At 42.7% G+C, this 11,871-nt stretch overlaps 1 protein-coding gene across 3 annotated transcripts in view; it reads left to right on the forward strand.

Annotated features, from left to right (window-relative positions):
• The window catches only part of ATXN1L (ataxin 1 like), a 29,387-nt gene that overhangs the window by 12,719 nt on the left and 4,797 nt on the right, over positions 1 to 11,871 (forward strand). Inside the window, exon 2 of one of the 3 annotated variants that reach the window (XM_056525870.1) lies at positions 6,543 to 6,597. The exons of 1 other annotated variant lie outside the window; for it this stretch is intronic. The gene's annotated coding sequence lies outside the window, so the exon portion shown is untranslated. The remainder of the gene's footprint in view (positions 1 to 6,542; positions 6,598 to 11,871) is intronic. One more of the 3 variants, XM_056525871.1, reaches the window with a different exon arrangement.

The raw sequence follows: 11,871 nt of genomic DNA on the forward strand, positions 1-11,871 counted from the left end.
TAAGGGCATGTTCACATGGCTAAAAACTGCTCATTTTCTCCAAAAAGAAAAAATTTTTCTCCCATTGATTGAAACAAGTGATGTCACATTTTGTGCAGTCCCACTATAAAGCTTTTATTAAAATCAATGGGACCTTCAGGACAGGACCCAAGAGTGCAGGTGTGTACATGCCCTAAGGAAGAGGCTGCAGGTCCAGTCCTTGCTTTGGGAAACCTGAAAAGTAAACCTGTATGTCTAGGAGAAGATTTTCTCCGGCCTGTCATATTTTAGGCAAGGTGGTAGCGAACTCTATCTATCCCTGCAGGAAGGAGACTGATCAGAGCAGAAGCTAGAAAAGATCTTTATACATTTGGTTTTTGCAGTGATACAGTATCTGCATCCTTGTTGATCAGGGGGTAGAAGTACTCTCCTGCATGGATAAGGTTTCACTATATACATTATTCTCTTCTTACAGTAAAATAAAATCAATAATATCCTTAAATTACACTCTTCATGTTGTTTAAGATTCTATTGAGCCATTTTTGCATGGATCTTTCTCTGGGTGATGACCTGGCCTTCCGTTTACGTAGTTCTAAGGCAGCCTAACGTGTACCTTCACATGATTCAAGGGAATGTATCACCCAATTTCCCCCTTCCGTCTCCGTACAGGAAAAAACGCTGAAAGGTTAAACTCCCCACCCCTTCCTGTCCACACCAGTGTTTTTCCTGTCACTGTCAGGGAAGGAGTACTGAGAGGTGTGAGGGACTATGTCTCCTGCGGAAAAGAAGGACCTTACGGGGGCCTGGTAGACTCTTGGTACTGGGAATAGCACCTCCTGTCATTTTTCTCCTGTCATTCCGGTACGTTTCTCCAGCATCCGCTCCGGGAGTACAGAGGGTGCTGGATCGCTGCAAGAGGTCCTCCTTCTGGCTGATGGTTGTCGGCGGTCCCGGCTTCCTCCGACGCGGCCTGGCTACTAGGGATCAACCGTTATAGATTTTTTAGGGCCGATACCGATAATCTGTCACCTTTCAAGCCGATAACTTATACCGATATCGGTATAAGTTATCGGCTATTTCAACACCCCCCGGCGGGGCAGAAGCCGTTGCAGATCAATGTTTTAAAGTGGGCGCTTTAAATCAATGAACTGCAGCAGCTTTTGCGGGGCCAGAGACCGCCGCCGCCCGCTTCTCTCACCCTGCCTGTCCTGGGTCTAACCACCAGAGTTGCCCCATCGCCTCCCCCCCCCCCCCCCCCCATCCTCTGCCCACATACCGCCGCCTCTGCCCCATTGCCTCCCCCCCTCCCCTGGCCACATGCCGCCGCTGCCCCATCGCCTCCCCCCCCCCCCATCCTCTGCCCACATACTGCCGCTGCCCCATTGCCTCCCCCTCCCCCCATCCCCGGTGTCATAATTACCTGTTCCCGGGGGTCCGCGATGCTTCTGGCTCCGTCGGCGTCCTGCGCTGTCACTGTGCGTACTGATGGGTACGTGACTTGTCATTACGCAGTGCAGTGCACAGCAACAGCGCAGGGGCCATAAGGATCGCGGACCCCCGGGAACAGGTAATTATAACACCGGGGATGGGGGGAGGCAATGGGGGGGGGGGGGGCGGGGCATTATCGGCATATCAGCAAGGTAATTGCCGATACCGATAATGTCCAAAATCGCGATTATCGGACGATAATATCGGCCAAACCGATAATCGGTCGATCCCTACTGGCTACACAGACATGGGTCAGAATGACGTCACTTCTGCTGGAGAGAGTGAAGTAATTTCTCCTTCCTGCCAGAACGCTGGTGTCTGACGTCACTTCCGCCACTTCTACGGCGGCAAATTTGATTCAGGAGACAGGCCTTTTCTATAAAGTGCCCCTCTCCTGTATGGAAGCTGCTCTACTTGATTCTAGCGTTGGATCTTCCCAGGCTGCATCATGAGCTCACATGCAAACATTCCAGATCCTCCAGCGGTCCCTGGATCTGTGAGTACTGAGGGCCTAAGGTTTTTTTTTTACCCTGGCCTATCTTCGATTGCTTGGTGTTTTATCCTTCTCTTCCTTGTATTTTCAGGGAGACAAGGATTCTACAGGTTCTTCGGTTAAACCGAAGCAGAGAACTAAATCCAAAAAGTGTTTGTGTTAAAGATTTTTATGCAGACTCTGTGTACTCTTTTTATGTAAAGCATATATTGCATCTGTGGTTAACGATGATTCTCCCACCCTTATGCAAGAAATTAAATCCATGATCCATTCGGAGATACTCTGCTTTAGCTTCATTTACTCCACCTCCTACCCCTGTGGCATCTACTGCTTCGGTTAATGTCTCAGCTGTTAAAAAGGCTAAGATGGTGTCTTTTTCTGACTCTGAAGAAAGTGTGTCTCCAGAATTGGAAGAAGGGGAATGTGTAGAAAATCCTCATGAAGAGGAAGATTGTTCACTTAAGAATTTTATATGTAATTCTGATGATAGTAGACAGAAAGACCTGTACTTTTCCTGTACTTTCCCTGTTCATGCTAATATACATAAAAATTATTAAGGATGAATGGACAAAACCAGAAAATAATTCTTTTATACCTAAAAGGTCTGAAAAGGTGCTACCCCTTCAATGATACTGACTCTAGCACTTGGGATACCATACTTTTAATTGATGTCCCAGTTACTAAGGTAGCCAAACGTACCTCTTGGCCTTTTGAGGATGCCACACAACCAAAATATCCTATGGATAGAAAGGTAGAGAGTTTGTTAAAAAAAAAAGACCTGGGAGGCTGCTGCATCTTTATCAAGACCCAGTATAACCTCTGCTTGTGTGGCCAGAACTCTAGGAGTCTGGTTAGATCAACTGGAATTCCATCTTCAGTCTTGGAATCCCTGCCTCTACTTAAAATGGCTTCAAATTTTTTGTCTGATGCCTCTGCTGAATCTGTAAAACCAGCCCCTCGTACTGCTGTTTTGTCTAATACCACTAGGTGTGTACTACAGTTAAGATCTTGGTCGGGAGACATGACATCTAAGAGTAAACTCTGTTCTCTTCCGTTTCATGGTCCGTTTTTTATTTGGTCCATATCTTGACTCCAATATTAGAGAAATTAGCAGACAAGAAAAAATGATTACCCTTAGATAAGATTCAACCTAAAAAATATCCTTTTCGGTCAGCCAGATCAGCCTTCCAGAGGAGGTCAAGGGAAATCAGGCCGTTGGTCATACAGGAAAGGGTAGGGGAAGAAATCTCCTTACTAACTTCAGTCAGTCTTCTTCCAACCCTAAACAGTGATGCCAAGTCAGTGGGGGCAAGGCTTTCTCATTTTGCCCCAGTCTGGGAGTCCCTGATTCCCAATCGTTGGATAGAAGTCATATCCCAGGACTTCCAGATCAAATTGTCATCACCTCCTCCCCCAAAGTATGTTCCCCGGTTCTCAAGGTTGTTCAGGACCTTCTCAGCCTGGGGACTATCCAGTAGGTTCCTCTCCCTCAGAGAGGCCTAGGTCATTATTGTTCCCTGTTTCTAGTTTCCAAACCGAAGAAGTATCATACAATTATAAATATGAAACCCTTGAAAAAATTTGTGGTTTACAGAAAATTAAAAATGGAAATAGTAAAATCTGCGGTTCAGTTGATAAAGGAGGGGGCGATGAGGGCGACAGTCGATCTGCGTGATGCATATTATCACATTCCCATCCATTTAAATTCCCAAAAATATTTGAGGTTTGCCATCCGATGGGGGTCCAGTGTTGGCAACTGTCAGTGTGTTTGTCTTCTATTCGGCCTGTCATCTGCCCCTCAAGTCAGACCTTCTTCTTCTCAGTCAAAGAAAGATCTTCCTGGGTACCATCTTTGATTCGATAATTCAGACCTCTTTTCTTCCAGATTCCAAGAGGGCAATGCTTTGTGCCCTTCATCTCCCGGTTCCTAACCCTTCGCTCATGTTCAATCAGGACAGCAATGTCCACTCTGGGCTATATGACATTGTGCATACAATCAGTAGCCTGGGCTCAGATTCACTCCAGGCCTCTATAAAAGTGGATTCTATCCATTTGGAACAAGTCTCAAAAGACTTTAGACAAAAGAGTAGTTATTCCCAATCAAGTAAAAACCCAGCTAAAGTGGTGGTTTTCCATAAAAAATCTGGAAAGAGGAGTAAGCTGGTTTCAGACTAACTCGTTACTAATAACGACAGATGCCATTGTGTGGGGATGGGGGCACTCACTCAGAAAGTCAAACAGTCCAAGGAAGGTGGTATCCCCAAATTTCAGAGAACTACTGGCCATATGGATGACACTCTAGGAGTTGGAGCATAATTGCAAAAATCATCACAGGGAGCCTTTAGCCTTTCTAAGACATCAGGGAGCTCCAAGACACACTGCCCTTCAATCAATATCAATCACATCAAATATTTTCTTGGGCAGAAAACAAAGTGCTTTCCATCTCATCAGTTCACCTCAAGGGTGCCTGGAACCTGGAAGCGGACTTCCTGAGCAGACACTTAATAGACCCAGTAGAATGGTCTCTAGCTCCTTGTACGTTCAGAATGATTACAGAAAAATGGGGAGTTCAAGTGGACCTCTTTGCAACCAGGAGAAATCACAAAGTGGATCTATTCTATTCCCTCAATCCAAGGATTGGACCTTCAGAATAGGTTATGCATTTCCTCCCCTGTCTCTGATCTCTCGGGTCCTTCAAAAGCTAATGAACTGCCATTGCATTCTAATTCTCTTTACTGGCCAAAGAGGGGCTGGTTTTCCCTTTTGAGAACTCTGAGTATAGAGGAGCCCATCAGGCTTCCTTCTCAAAAGGATCTTCTGTTCCAGGGATAATTTCAAAGCCTCAGCTTGACAGCATGGAGATTGAAAAGTCCATTTGCTGAAGGAAGGTTTCTCTGAAAAGGTAGTGAATACGCTTCTATCTAGCCATAAAGATACTACCTCTAGAATCTATGCTAAGATTTGGGGGAAATGTATCTCTTGGTGTGGGGATTCTTTTTCCAATTACACTCTGGTCATTCCTAAAATTTTAGAATTCCTTCAGCAGGGATTTCATTTAGATCTTTCCCCTAGTACCCTTACAGTACAAGTTTCTGTCCTGAGTGCTCTCTATCAGGTTAAACTAGCTGATAACATAAGTTGCCTGATCGCGCCGGGTCCCGCCGCTGGGGACCCCCGCGATCTCGCACGCAGCTCCCCGCTCTCATCAGGCCCCGGAGCGAACATCCAATCCGGGTCTGATGACTGGGCCGGTGATCGTGATGTCACAGCTACGCCCCCGTGTGACGTCACGCTCCGCCCCTCAATGCAAGTCTATGGCAGGGGGCGAGACAGCTGTCTCTCCCCCTGCCATAGACTTACACTGAAGGGGCGGAGTCTGACGTCACATGGGAGTGGAGCCGTGACGTCACGATACTCCGATCCCGTGATCGGCAGTCATCAGACCTGGAGCGGGGCCTGATGAGAGAGGGGTGCTGCGTGCAAGATCGCGGGGGTCCCCAGCGGCGGGACCCCACGCGATCGGGCAACTTATCCCCTATCCTATAGATAGGGGATAAGTTGTCAGCACGGTAGTACCCCTTTAAGGCTACTAGTAGACTCAGACCTAAAACTTTCAATCTCTGTCCTCAGTGGAATTTTTAAATACGGTCTTAGGGGCCCTTCCTCTGGATCTCTTTGAACCCCTGGATTCTGTTTTCAGATAAATTCCTGACTCTTGAAACAATTAATTTTAGTCACCATCACTACAGCTAGAAGAGTTGGGGAAATTCAGGCCTTTTCTGTCAAATTCAGGAGCCTTATATTAGAATTTTGGATGACAAAATTATTTTTAAACTTGATCAATATTTTTAACCTAAAGTTGTATCTGCTTTTCATAGATCACGGGATATCGTAATTCCATCCTTCTGCTCTAATCCTAAAAATGACCTGGAAAGAACATATAGTCTTCTGGATTTTAGAAGAGCTGTTCTCCAATATATTGAAAGAACTAGTCAGTGGGGAAAAGAGGACAATCTGTTTAGTTTGCTGGTCCTAATAGCAGTAAAAAAAAGCCTCTAGAAGTTCCATAGCCAGATGGATTAAAACCGAAATTTCAGCTTATGTGGCTAGAGGTAAATCGCCACCTCTTCAGATGAAAGACCATTCGACCAGAGCAATATCCACTTCATGGGCAGAGAGAGCTGGAGCTTTTGTAGAGCAAATTTGTAAAGCTGCAACTTGGAAAAGCATTTTATACTTTTTCCAAACATTATAGAGTTGATGTTTTGTCTAATGAGGATATGGCCTTTGGACGTAAAGTTCTCAGAGCTATAGTCCCTCCCTAAGAAAATTATTTGGTATTTCTTAGGGGTGCTGTCATGGAGACGGAAGGGGAAATGGTGAATTATACTCACCGATAATTATTTTCCTGGAAGTCTCCACGACAGCACCCATATACCCCACCCTTTAGTTTTCTTCTTTTGTTGTGGTGTTCTTATGCACTTTTTTTTCCCCTTTCCTTCAGGGTTCTTTGTAAATACACTGTTGTGGACAGGAAGGGGTGGAGAATTTAACCTTTTTTTTTTTCCCCTGTTCCAATCAGGAGGAGGAGTTAATCTCAGGTGCTGTCGTGGAGACTTCCAGGAAAGGAATTATCGGTGAGTATAACTCACCATTTTTTCTTTCCTAACTAGAGACAGATGCTGAAACCTGTTCTTTTTTTCTAATCTTGTATTTTTTGTTCCATTTTTGTGTACAATTTTATGAGGGCTGCCATCTTGCTTGAGCTGTTTTTAACAGCATTTAGATAGATGCTTTACCGCAGGACCCATGGACAATAGACCGGAAGTGTCCCATTTACATGCATTAGAAATGTGACCTTTTTGAGAGGTTATTCTATAGGGAGGGGAAGGCTGATCTCTTCTTTTATTGTGGGTGGATTCAGTATTATCTCTTTACTGTTGGTACCTTTTCATTGTACTTGTTCTGTGAAGAAAGGCATTATTCAGAAATGATCTGTACAGTACAGGAGGTCCCCACCTAGTTTTAGGCCTAGTGGCCACTATAACAATTGCAAGTTTCAGGATTTTTCTAAAATATTGGTAGTAAAATGAATAAAAAAGTTCTTAAAAAATAAGGTTAACATAAAAACTTGATCTAAACAATAGGTAATTTTTAATGACACATTCCTTGCGCACTATTCTCTTGTGCTTTTACATTCTTGAAGTAACTATTTGGTAAGTGTCACTCTTAAAGGACAACTGCAGCGGAATACACTCCAGCGTTTCCTCCCCACCTTGCAATCAGACACTTATCCACTTTCCTGTGGATAGGGGATAAATGTAATTTGCTGTAGATTTCCTTTAAGGGCTCAGAGATGAAGGGTTCGGTTTCTGTCTGAAGATATTGATTTTTCTATTAAAGAAACACTCCTGTTTTTGTCCATATCACACACACTGACAGTACTGTAGTGCCTTCTGTTTTATTCCAGCAGAGCTGCATCCATATGTTTTATTACTGTAACTGGGTCATGTAATCAACAGCCTGACCCACAGAAAAACCCAGTGTTTGACATGTTAGAGGAAATAGTTTGTCCAGGGTTAACTGACTTTTTGTAAACTATAGGATGACACCATTACCTATCAGATCTCTTCTGGATTGTCACAGACCCTTTCACTCCACACCCATTTTTGCTAGGAAATCCAGAAATCACAGGAAAATAGCACTATTTTACTGCAGTTGCACAGTTTACAAATAAAATACAATACATTGTTTGTTTGTTTTTTCCCATACATTTAGAAAACCATGAAAAATCACCTGAAGGGGTGCTCCCTTGCATGGTATATCAATAAGTATCCACCACTACACCAAAGTGATAGGGTGCATTCACACTGGGCAATTGATGCTGAATCTCCGCTTACTGAATACAGCAAGCGGAGATTCAGTCTGGCAGCCGCCGGCAAAATTATTTGGCGGTAGGGACCGCGCACCCCTGCAACTTCCGTGAAAACAATGAACATGTTCCTCCTTTGTGCTAAACAATTTTAGAGGCGGAATTGTCATTCACACTGATGTTAAAGTTAATCATGCGTAATTCAGCGGGAATTACATAGTGTGAACGTACCCATATGCTGTTAACAAAAATAATATATAAATAAACTTTGAATAAGAAACTTGAATCAAAACTGCATGTGATATGAACTGACCCCCAACCTACTTATGAGTCTCAGCTGCTGCAGTCTAGACAGTTGTATCACCAGTTGTGTTGATGAGACTCCACTCCCTTTTTCTGCAAAGAAAAATGTTTTCATTAAAGCACGCCTCTGCATGCAGTAAAGGGGTGGGGATTGTGTTAGATTTTAATAATCACCTGCATGGTCCAGGTGTGTTCAGAAGTGGTGTATGTGGACTGCGGCACAACACCCTCATACAGATATCATGCTGCATGCAGAGGCATGCTTTAATGAGAATTTGGTTCTATGTACACTGATGAGACCAGTGGGTTGAGGTTTTTGATTTATATAAAGACACATAATAAAATTTGTTTCAATACGAATTAGTGAACAGGGAATTTAGGATTCTAATGATAAAGTGTATATACAGTCAGGTCCATAAATTTTGGGACATTTACACAATTCTAACATTTTTTGGCTCTATACACCACCACAATGGATTTGAAATAAAACGAACAAGATTTAACTTTAACTGCAGACGGTCAGCTTTAATTTGAGGATATTTACATACAAATCAGGTGAACAATGTAGGAATGACAACAGTTTGCATGTGTGCCTCCCACTTGTTAAGGGACCAAAAGTAATGGGACAGAATAATAATCCTAATTCAAACTTTCACTTTTTAATACTGCAAATCTTTTGAAGTCAATTACAGCCTGAAGTCTGGAACACATATATATCACCAGCTATTGCTGGGGTTCATCCCTGGTGATGCTCTGCCAGGCCTCTACTGCAACTTTCTTCAGTTCCTGCTTGTTCTTGGGGCATTTTCATTTCAGTTTTGTCTTCAGCAAGTGAAATGCATGCCCAATCGGATTCAGGTCAGGTGATTGACTTGGCCATTTCATAACATTCCACTTCTTTCCCTTAAAAAATTCTTTGGTTGTTTTTGCAGTATGCTTTGGGTCATTGTCCATCTGCACTGTGAAGCGCCGTCCAATGAGTTCTGAAGCATTTTGCTGCACATGAGCAGATAATATTGCTCGAAACACTTCAGAATTCATCCTGCTGCTTTTGTCAGCAGTCACATCATCAATAAATATAAAAGAACCAGTTCCATTGGCAGCCATACAGGCCCACTATGCCATGATACTACCACCACCATGCTTCACTGATGAGGTGATATGATTAGGATCATGTTCCTTTCCTTCTCCATACTCTTCTCTTCCCATCACTCTGGTAGAGTGGATCTTGGGCTCATCTGTCCATAGGATGTTCCACAACTCTGAAAGCTTTTTTAGATGTCACTTGGCAAACTCTAATCTGGCCTTCCTGTTTTTGAGGCTCACCAATGGTTTACATCTTGTGGTGAACCCTCTGTATTCACTCTGGGGAAGTCTTTACTTGATTGTTGACTTTGACACACATACGCCTACCTCCTGGAGAGTGTTCTTCATCTGGCCAACTGTTGTGAAGGGGGGGGGGGGGGTAGCACACTTGAAATGAGCTCTGGACCTTTTATCTGCTCATTGTTATTGGGATATAATGGGGGAATAACACACACCTGGCCATGGAACAGCTGAGAAGCAAATTGTTCCATTACTTTTGGTCCCTTAACAAGTGGGAGACACATGCAAACTGTTGTAATTCCTACACCGTTCACCTGAGTTGGATGTAAATGCCCTCAAATTAAAGCTGACAGTCTGCAGTTAACTCCTTGGGGACGGAGAGCGTACCTATACACCCTCAGCCCGCTCCCTGTCTATAACACGGGGCCACGGCATGGCCCCGCGTCATAGCGGGTCGGGTCTAACAACGGCCAGGACCCGTGGCTAATAGCGCGCGGCATTGATCGCGGAGCCACGCGCTATTAACCCTTTAGATGCGGCGTTCAAAGTTGTCTAAAGTGAAAGTAAAGCTTTGCCGGTTAGCTCAGGGGGCTGTTTGGGATCGCTGCGGTTAAATCGCCGCAGCCCGAACAGCTTACAGGACAGCTGGAGGGTCCCTACCTGCCTCCTCTCTGTCCGATCGCCGAATGACTGCTCAGTGCATGAGCAGTCAAGCGGCAGAATCATTGATCAATGGTTTCCTATGAGAAACCATTGAACAATGTAAAAGATCAGTGTGTGCAGTGTTATAGCCACCTATGGGAGCTATAACACTGCAAAAAAAAAAAGGGGGGGAAAAAGTGAATAAAGATCCCTAATAAAAGTTTGAATCACCCCCCTTTTCCCAATTGAAAAAAAACTGTGTAAATAAAAATAAACATGTGGTATCACCGTGTGTGGAAATGTTTGAATTATAAAAATATATCGTTAAACCGTACGGTAAATGGCGTATGTGCAAAAAAAATTCCAAAGTCCCAAAAATAGCGTATTTTTGGTCACTTTTTATATCATAAAGAGTGATCAAAAAGTCTGATCAATGCGTAAATGGTACCGCTAAAAACTTCAGATCACTGCGCAAAAAATGAGCCCTCATACCGCCACATACGCAGAAAAATAAAAAAAGTTATGGGGGTCAGAAGATGACAATTTTAACTGTATAAATTTTCCTGCATGTAGTTATGATTTTTTCCAGAAGTACAACAAAATCAATCCTATATAAGTTGGGTATCATTTTAACCATATGGGCCTACAGAATAAAGATAAGGTGTAATTTTCACCGAAAAATGTACTGCGTAGTAAAGTAAGCCCCCAAAATTTACAAAATGGCTTTTTTTTCTTCAATTTTGTCGCACAATGATTTTTTTTTTTTTCCGTTTCGCTGTAGATTTTTTGGTAAAATGACTGATATCATTACAAAGTAGAACTGGTGGCGCAAAAAATAAGATATATGGATTTTTAGCTGCAAAATTGAGTGTTATGATTTTTAAAAGGTAAGGAGAAAAAAATGAAAGTGCAAAAACTGGAAAACCCTCCATCCCCAAGGGGTTAAAGCACATCTTGTTCATTTTATTTCAAATCCTTTGTGGTGGTGTAAAGAGCTGAGCATGTTAGAATTGTGTTGATGTTCCAATATTTATGGACCTGACTATAGAAGTATTGGCCGAATTTCACCCCTCCACAGCATTAGTAATAAGACATTTATTTTATTGCAATATATATATATATATATATATATATATATATATATATATATATATATATATATATATATATATATATTTTATATAATATATAGTTTCTGGGAAGGTACCGGCACTGTGATAGGTACTCTGGGTCCACGTGGGTGCTCTGCTCCTACGGATGTGACTCAATATCCCACGACTAGAAGATCCATAGAAGAAGAAGCGGCACTCCAATAGTGATAATGTGGATTTATTCACCCATGAAGTCAAAGAGGTGCTACGTTTCAGTCTGCACAATGAGACTTGAAAAAGGTCTCATTGTGCAGACTGAAACGTAGCACCTCTTTGACCTTAATGGGTGAATAAATCCACATTATCACTATTGGAGTGCCGCTTCTTCTTCTATGGATCTTTCATATATATAGTTATATTACATTTTTATTTTTTATTTTTTATAAATAAAACATATTTACAGCTCTCTAACAGCTCAGTCTGCAGTTCCTCTCTCTGTTCCCTGAAACTTTATACTGACATTTACAACCAAAGTTTATATTACTCACTTGTAAAGATGACATCTTAGCCACTTTAACATGGCAATATTTTAGTAAGTATTTTAGATCAATATTGGTAAACCAAAAGCAGTAGTGAAACCTACAGAAAGAAAAACTCCAATGGAAAGATTGGCACTT

The sequence above is a fragment of the Hyla sarda genome, chromosome 6, assembly GCF_029499605.1.
Source record: "Hyla sarda isolate aHylSar1 chromosome 6, aHylSar1.hap1, whole genome shotgun sequence".
NCBI lineage: Eukaryota > Metazoa > Chordata > Amphibia > Anura > Hylidae > Hyla > Hyla sarda.